The 9,221-nt window shown below is 45.6% G+C and overlaps 1 protein-coding gene across 1 annotated transcript in view; it reads left to right on the plus strand.

Annotated features, from left to right (window-relative positions):
* Positions 1-9,221, plus strand: part of MTFR1 (mitochondrial fission regulator 1) — a 58,021-nt gene that overhangs the window by 13,456 nt on the left and 35,344 nt on the right. The window contains exon 2 of the mRNA XM_068237442.1: positions 7,659-7,727. The gene's annotated coding sequence lies outside the window, so the exon portion shown is untranslated. The remainder of the gene's footprint in view (positions 1-7,658; positions 7,728-9,221) is intronic.

Here is a 9,221-nt window from a genome sequence, read left to right on the forward strand (position 1 = left end):
TGAAAACCCCCTCGATCACCCCAAACTCACGGGGGTACACGGCAGGCAAAATCCACGACTTTCTCGGTCGTGGATTTTGCTGCCGCCTCTATGCGCGTCAATCAGCGTGTATCTCCGCCTCTCCCAGTGAAGGAAGACTGAGAGGGGCGGGGGAGAGGCAGCGATCCGCGCTGATTGACGCGCATAGAGGCAGAGCTGCGCTGCCTCTGTGCGGAAGGAGCCTGCGATGTACCCCGTGAGTTTGGGGTGGTTGAGGGGGTTTTCAGTTTTAAGAGGGACAGTAATGGTAATGAGGTTTTTAAAACTTCAGAGTCTCTTTAAGCTCTTCAGAAAATGGGACTGACTAGCGTAGATAAGCTCCCTTCATAGATCACTCATGTTTTTTTTTTTTTTACTCTTCCTGTACTGGAAAACAGTAAGAGGCGTCGCATAATTTCTTAGTAGGGCTAGTATTAAAAATGTGAATGTTTATCCCATTGTGTCACACGTCGCTTCAGGTTCACATTAAAGACCACTGAGCAACAAGTGGTGTAAACTCAGTTAGTTTGAAGTGTTCCTAAAGTTCCAACCCCACTTTTAATTGGCAGCACAGCTTCTTAGGTAAACATTTCATAAAAGCAACTTAAAGGCAGTGAACACACTTGTCTTTCAGTTTTCTGCGTGCGTTTTCCTGCATACTTTTTCTGCACACCAAGTGTTTCTATGCAAGAAAACGCGCACGTTTTTTCACAGCAGCTGATGTAGTTGATAGAGAAAACTGACAAAATGTGCAGAATCATGAGGCAGAATGTCAGTTTTTTTTCTGCGCACGACCAACACAGTAAGTGTGTACTAGCCCATTGATTAACATGAGTTTTTAGTTTTTCTGTGCAGAAAACGCGCACGAAAACAGTCAAGTGTGTTCCCTGCCAAAATGTTTTACATTTCACAAATATTTTCCCTCCTTAAGGGGATAAAACTTAACGTTTAATGTTTACGTCTAAAATAGTACTGGTTACTGCCAAAAGTTAGTTACTATAAAACAAACGGACAAGTAGTTTCTAGTGTATAGAGTAAATTTCAACTACTTCAGCTTACTAATCACATTAATAACTAAATACACATACCCCCCACCATAACTAAACTACCCAACATGTTTCACTTCCTAACTGGAAGCTTTTTCAAGGGAAAAAGTGCAGTGCATAAGTGCATATAGTGCCAAGGTGCATTATAAAGTCATTAAAATCAACACATTAAATGAGTATATTATATTCCCATATAATGTGTTGATTTTAATGACTTTATAAGTTTTAAGGAGTATGGTGAGTTCATAGAAGATTTTATTTTTTGTCACAAGTTAGCGGAAAATGACACTTTGTGAAAAAAAAACAATAAAAATCAATTTCCGCTAACTTGTGACAAAAAATAAAATCTTCTATGAACTCACCGTACTACTAACAGAATACCTTGGGGTGTCTTCTTTCTAAAATGGAGTCATTTGTGGGGTTCCTATACTGTCCTGGCATTTTAGGGGCCCTAAACCGTGAGGAGTAGTCTTGAAACGAAATTTCTCAAAATGACCTGTGAAATCCTAAAGGTACTCATTGGACTTTGGGCCCCTTAGCGCAGTTGGGGTGCAAAAAAGTGCCACACATGTGGTATCGCCGTACTCGGGAGAAGTAGTACAATGTGTTTTGGGGTGTATTTTTACACATACCCATGCTGGGTGGGAGAAATATCTCTGTAAATGGACAATTGTGTGTAAAAAAAAAAAATCAAAAGATTGTCATTTACAGAGGTATTTCTCCCACCCAGCATGGGTATGTGTAAAAATACACCCCAAAACACATTATACTACTTCTCCCGAGTACGGCGATACCACATGTGTGGCACTTTTTTGCACCCTAACTGCGCTAAGGGGCCCAAAGTCCAATGAGTACCTTTAGGATTTCACAGGTCATTTTTGTTTCAAGACTACTCCTCACGGTTTAGGGCCCCTAAAATGCCAGGGCAGTATAGGAACCCCACTAATGACCTCATTTTAGAAAGAAGACACCCCAAGGTATTCCGTTAGGAGTATGGTGAGTTCATAGAAGTTTTTATTTCTTTGTCACAAGTTAGCGGAAATTGATTTTAATTGTTTTTTTTTCACAAAGTGTCATTTTCCGCTAACTTGTGACAAAAAATAAAATCTTCTATGAACTCACCATACTCCTAACGGAATACCTTTGGGTGTCTTCTTTCTAGAATGGGGTCATTTGTGGGGTTCCTATACTGCCCTGGCATTTTAGGGGCCCTAAACCGTGAGGAGTAGTCTTGAAACCAAATGTCGCAAAACGACCTGTGAAATCCTAAAGATACTCATTGGACTTTGGGCCCCTTAGCGTACTAAAGGTGTAAAAAAGTGCCACACATGTGGTACCGCCGTCCTCAGGAGAAGTAGTATAATGTGTTTTGGGGTGTATTTTTACACATACCCATGCTGGGTGGGAGAAATATCTCTGTAAATGACAATTGTTTGATTTTTTTTTACACACAATTGTCCATTTACAGAGATATTTCTCCCACCCAGCATGGGTATGTGTAAAAACACACCCCAAAACACATTATACTACTTTTCCTGAGTACGGCGGTACCACATGTGTGACACTTTTTTGCAGCCTAGGTGCGCTAAGGGGCCCAACGTCCTATTCACAGGTCATTTTGAGGCATTTGTTTTCTAGACTACTCCTCACGGTTTAGGGCCCCTAAAATGCCAGGGCAGTATAGGAACCCCACAAGTGACCCCATTTTAGAAAGAAGACACCCCAAGGTATTCCGTTAGGTGTATGGCGAGTTCATAGTAGATTTTATTTTTTGTCACAAGTTAGTGAAAAATGACACTTTGTGAAAAAAAACAAACAATAAAAATCAATTTCCGCTAACTTTTGACAAAAAATAAATTCTACGAACTCGTCATACACCTAACAGAATACCTTGGGGTGTCTTTTTTCTAAAATGGGGTCACTTGTGGGGTTCCTATACCGCCCTGGCATTTTACGGGCCTAAAACCGTGAGTAGTCTGGAAACCAAATGTCTCAAAATGACTGTTCAGGGGTATAAGCATCTGCAAATTTTGATGACAGGTGGTCTATGAGGGGGCGAATTTTGTGGAACCGGTCATAAGCAGGGTGGCCTTTTAGATGACAGGTTGTATTGGGCCTGATCTGATGGATAGGAGTGCTAGGGGGGTGACAGGAGGTGATTGAGGGTGTCTCAGGGGGTGGTTAGAGGGGAAAATAGATGCAATCAATGCACTGGGGAGGTGATCGGAAGGGGGTCTGAGGGTTTGGCCGAGTGATCAGGAGCCCACACGGAGCAAATTAGGGCCTGATCTGATGGGTAGGTGTGCTAGGGGGTGACAGGAGGTGGTTGATGGGTGTCTCAAGGTGTGATTAGAGGGGGGAATAGATGCAAGCAATGCACTGGCGAGGTGATCAGGGCTGGGGTCTGAGGGCGTTCTAAGGGTGTGGGCGGGTGATTGAGTGCCCTAGGGGCAGATAGGGGTCTAATCTGATAGGTAGCAGTGACAGGGGGTGATTGATGGGTAATTAGTGGGTGTTTAGGGTAGAGAACAGATGTAAACACTGCACTTGGGAGGTGATCGGACGTCGGATCTGCGGGCGATCTATTGGTGTGGGTGGGTGATCAGATTGCCCGCTAGGGGCAGGTTAGGGGCTGATTGATGGGTGGTAGAGATGGGAAGTTCGGATCTTTTCAATGATCCGGATGATTCGAATCGGATCATTGAAAAGATCCGGATCTTTGATCCGAATCTCGGATCATTTTACTAGGGAAGCATTCGGGGGTGAAATGAGCAGGACAGGTCTGTGGACAGGAGAAGGGGAGGGGGGTGGACACACAGAGAAGGGGAGGGGGGTGGACACACAGAGAAGGGGAGAAGATGGACAGAGGGCAGGGAGTGGACAGAGAAGCTAGGAGGGACGAGCAGAGAGCAGAAATGTTTGCACACAATACCCACATGCTGCAATCATATGCTTTACATGTATTTCACCTATATGTTCATCTGTGTACTCTGAATGCAAACGTCGCACAGTGAAAGAAAGCATTCCCAGAAGATAAGTGCAGCTGTATAGAGGGAATGCAGGAGGATCATATTGCAAAGCAATCACAGTGCCTGCAAAGTTACTGAGCTGTGCTGAGCCAAAAGTTTCCCATGTGATCACTGTGCACAACTACGGAACAGCCAGCCTATACTCAGCAGCACGTTATAGCCAGTATGTGTGCTCTACACATATCTGGCAGTGGCACCCATGTCCCCTCTCTCTCATCTACCTGTGGCTGTGCAAGCCTGGCTCCCATCCAACAGAGCGATCCCTGCTTCCAGGACCCCGCTGCCCGCTGAGAGGGGGCGTGTCGCTCCTAGGCCCCGCCCCTTTTGCGATCCGAATCGTTCATTTTAATGATTCGGATGATCGACTCATAAAATAGATTCGGATCAAAGATCCGAATCGTTCATGATCCGGACAACACTAATGGGTGGCAGTGACAGGGGCTGATTGATGGGTGGCAGTGACAGGGGGTGATTGTTGGGTGGCAGTGACAGGGGGTGATTGTTGGGTGGCAGTGACAGGGGGTGATTGATGGGTGGCAGTGACAGGGGGTGATTGATGGGTGGCAGTGACAGGGGGTGATTGATGGGTGATTGATGGGTGATTGATGGGTGATTGATAGGTGATTGACAGGTGATTGACAGGTAATCAGTGGGTTATTACAGGGAAGAAGAGATGTAAATATTGCACTGGCGAATTGATAAGGGGGGGTCTGAGGGCAATCTGAGCGTGTAGGCGGGTGATTGGGTGCCCGCAAGGGGCAGATTAGGGTCTGATCTGATGGGTAACAGTGACAGGTGGTGATAGGGGGTGATTGATGGGTGATTGATGGGTAATTAGTGGGTGTTTAGAGGAGAGAATAGATGTAAACACTGCGCTTGGGTGGTGATCTGATGTCGGATCTGCGGGCGATCTATTGGTGTGGGTGGGTGATCAGATTGCCCGCAAGAAGCAGGTTAGGGGCTGATTGATGGGTGGCAGTGACAGGGGGTGATTGATGGGTGATTGACAGGTGATTGACAGGTGATCAGGGGGATAGATGCATACAGTACACGGGGGGAGGGTCTGGGGAGAATCTGAGGGGTGGAGGGGTGATCAGGAGGGGGCAGGAGGGGGGATAAAAAAAAAATAGCATTGACAGATAGTGACAGGGAGTGATTGATGGGTGATTAGGGGGGTGATTGGGTGTAAACATAGGTCTGGGGGTGGGCAGGGGGGGGGGGGGGGTCTGAGGGGTGCTGTGGGCGATCAGGGGGCAGGGGGGGGGTAAAAATCAGTGTGCTTGGTGCAGACTAGGGTGGCTGCAGCCTGCCCTGGTGGTTCCTCGGACACTGGGACCACCAGGGCAGGAGGCAGCCTGTATAATACACTTTGTAAACATTACAAAGTGTATTATACACTTTGTATGCGGCGATCGTCGGTTTTACATCCCGCCGGCGCTTCCGTATGGCCGGCGGGATGTTGCGGCGGGTGAGCGGCGGAGGATCGCGTCACGGATGATGCGATCGCTCCGCCAATGCCCCTACAAGGACCGCCGCCATTTGTCTGTACGGCGGTCCTTGCGGGGTCCACTACCCGGCCGCCAACTGTCAATACGGCGGTCGGGAAGTGGTTAAAGGATACCCGAAGTGACATGATGAGATAGACGTGTATGTACAGTGCCTAACACTCAGATAAATATGCTGTGTTCCTTTTTTTTATTTCTCTGCCTGAAAGAGTTAAATATCAGGTATGTAAGTGGCTTTCTCAGTCCTGACTCAGACAGGAAGTGACTACAGTGTCAACCTCACTGATAAGAAATTCCCCTTTTTAACTTTTTTTTTTTTTTTGCTCTCAGAAGCCATTTTCTGCTAGGAAAGTGTTTTAGTTGGAATTTGAGTGAGGGTCACACTGTAGTCACTTCCTGTCTGAGTCAGGACTGAGTCAGCCACTTAAATACCTGATATTTAACTCTTTCAGACAGAGGAAGAAAAAAGGCACACAGCATAGTTATTTGTGTGCTAGGCACTGTAAATACACATGTCTTTCTCATCATGTCACTTCGGGTATCCTTAAATAGTGACAGTTTAGTGTGAATTTCTAGAACTGCACTACAGTTAAAAGTGCAGATCCTTTCCTAAACTGCTGCAGATTAAGAAGTGCTTAATAGCAGTTCTATAGATAGTGCAGCAGTGTACACTAGACATGATTTGTGAAGTGCTCCTCCCCCCTGCTGCCAGGTGTCCTGTGAAGCTGTTCTGTGCTTAAAGGGGAACTGAAGAGAGAGCTATATGGAGGCTGTCATGTGTATTTCCTTTTAATCAATACCAGTTGCCTGGCAGCACTGCTGGTCTTTTTCTCTGCAGTAGTATCTGAATAAAACCAGAAACAAGCATGCAGCTAGTCTTGTCAGATCTGGCTTTAAAGTCTGAACCACTGAAACACCTGATCTGCTGCATGCTTGTTCAGGGGCTATGGTTAATAGTATTAGAGGCAGAGGATCAGCAGGGTTGCCAGGCAACTGGTATTGCTTAAAAGGAAATAAACATGACAGCCTCCATATACCTCACTCTTCAGTTCCCCTTTAAAGGATACCACAACCGAACGGTTCTGGTAAAAATGATAACAGCACTGTGTAGGTTGTAAGTGGCACATACCAGCCGCTCCTCCTGCCCCCCTCCGTCTTGTGCCGTTCTCCATGTATCCCTCCCGGTGTGATGCGACTTTACTGAACTTTGACCCGGACATACTGCGCCCTGTGTGCTCAGTATGTCCTTCCCTCTTTACTTCTGGCCGGCGCATAGTGCGAAGCTCAGCAGCACGCTGAATCCTCTGTGCTGCGTGTGCGCTCCACTAAACCAAGCGTCCCATGCTAATCATGTGACGCTCGGTGTAATGGAGCGCACACGCAGCACAGAGGAGTCAGCGTGCTGCTGAGCTTCGCACTATGCGCCGGCCAGAAGTGAAGAGGGAAGGACATACTGAGCACACAGGGCGCAGTATGTCCGGGTCAAAGTTCAGTAAAGTCGACGCACACCGGGATGTATACACTGAGCACGGCGGCAGACGGAGGGGGGCAGGAGGAGCAGCTGGTATGTGCCATTTACAACCTACACAGTGCTGTTATCATTTTTACCAGAACCGTTCGGTTGTGGTATCCTTTAACCTTTGGACATTAACCGTTGGGCATTGATGCAATACAGCAGATGCCTACTGCCTACTGAGTGCGCCCTAGTGGCTGCAGCTCAAGAGCTTTGAGTCCGCCAGGAGAAAAGAGCAATAGAAGTGTTATTTGTCTTGTGTAGATGAAGTGCGCTTCTAAAACTGGCTGTATACTGCAATGGGGATGTTACATTTTGGTGAACGTGCGTAATGTGGATTCGTCATTAACTATGTAAAGTGCTGAATAACATGTCAATGCTATATAAATGCAGAAAATGAATACATTTATGCACACCTATCTATCTCCACCATGCAGTTGGAGTAATTTTAACTTTTTTTTGAAAATGTATATAGAAGTAACTTACTTGGCTGTATTGGATAAAACGTAATCCTTTTCTTATCACCTCACGTTTGTCATTTATCCAGGCTGTGGAAGACTATACAGATGGAAAATGTATAGCTGATTGTGTGCCAGCGTACTCCGTCTCATCTAAGGTACGTTTTCTGCATGATGTAAGTTTGCCATTTATGTATCAGCATCCTGGGTTTTGTAGGTCCTAATGAACTTGTCTGCATCCAGAAGCCTTTAGATGTCTAAGGGTGTGAACACATTGCACATTGCGTCAGCAGCACAGGTGGCTGTGTGTTATACACAAACGCATGGCCCCTTTGTTGCTTTCCTTTAGGGCCTATTTCCACCAGGGCTGTGGAGTCGGTCCAAAAATCCACCGACTCCGACTCAGACTCTTCAGTTTAGGATTCCACCGACTCCCCGACTCCGACTCCTCTAATTTGCATATTACAATTTTGTTGATTAAAAGTATGTAACATGAAATTCGTCTCTTAACTGCCAACGCTTAGGAATTTTACAAGACAACTGAAGTGAGAAGGATATGTAGACTACTATATTTATTCCCTTTAGACTAAAACTAGTCCTTGGTAAGAGTACTTGTAAAAGGTACAGGCCGGAACAAAGAACATCTATCAGGCCCTAGGCAATGTAAGTGTGGGTACATGTAAGAATGATGTGCAGGTACTCTGCAGGGGAATGAGGGGATTCTTCCTCTATTACACATTCTTCATGCACAATCTGAACAAGGTTTATGGGTGACAGACAACACCTCTGTGTTCAATGTGCACAGCATTCTCAGTGGATTCCCTGCAGCTCTGTGGGGAGTGCATATGTAGAGTATAGTACTACTGTGTAACAAAGTAAACCTGAGACAGATGAAATTAAAGTTTTATACATACCTGGGGCTTCCTCCAGCCGCCTTCAGGATAATCAGTCCCTCGTTGTCCTCCTCCACCACCTGGATCTTCTGCTATGAGTCCAGGTACTTGAGCCAGTCGGGCGTAGTGCGCATGCACACACTCCGCCGCCAGTAGCATACTACACCTGTGCAGCACTATTGCGCAGGTGCAGAATGTTCCTGGCTGTGGGAGCGGCATGCGGCCGGACAGCGCTGACTGGCTGAATTACCAGGACTCATAGCAGAAGATCTGGGTGGTGGAGGACAGAGAGGGACTGATTAGCCTGAAGGGGGCTGGAGGAAGCCCCAGGTATGTATAAAACTTTACTTTTCGTCCGTCTCAGGTACCCTTTAATTTGTAGTCACCAAACCAAATTTTAACAACATATCAAATTATTTGATTTCATCAGCAAAGGGAGTGCATACATTTGCATAAATCAGCATCAGTGCAGAATTATTTCCATCTCATTGACCATCTCTATTAGTGACACAGCTACACATCAGGCTTTATTCTTACAGCATAGATGTTATTTAGTATATATAAGAGATTCCTGTGTACACATCATATATACAGTCACAATCAGATATGTACCTTAAAAATACGGTGACTGCTTTATTGAAGCAGCACAAGTAACTAATTTTGATTGGTTTATTTCATTTTTGTGGACTAAGCACAGCTATTACTGTATATATACTGTATATATACTGTATATATACATTATTTTTAATGACTATTATC

Source organism: Hyperolius riggenbachi, chromosome 5, assembly GCF_040937935.1.
Source record: "Hyperolius riggenbachi isolate aHypRig1 chromosome 5, aHypRig1.pri, whole genome shotgun sequence".
Lineage (NCBI taxonomy): Eukaryota > Metazoa > Chordata > Amphibia > Anura > Hyperoliidae > Hyperolius > Hyperolius riggenbachi.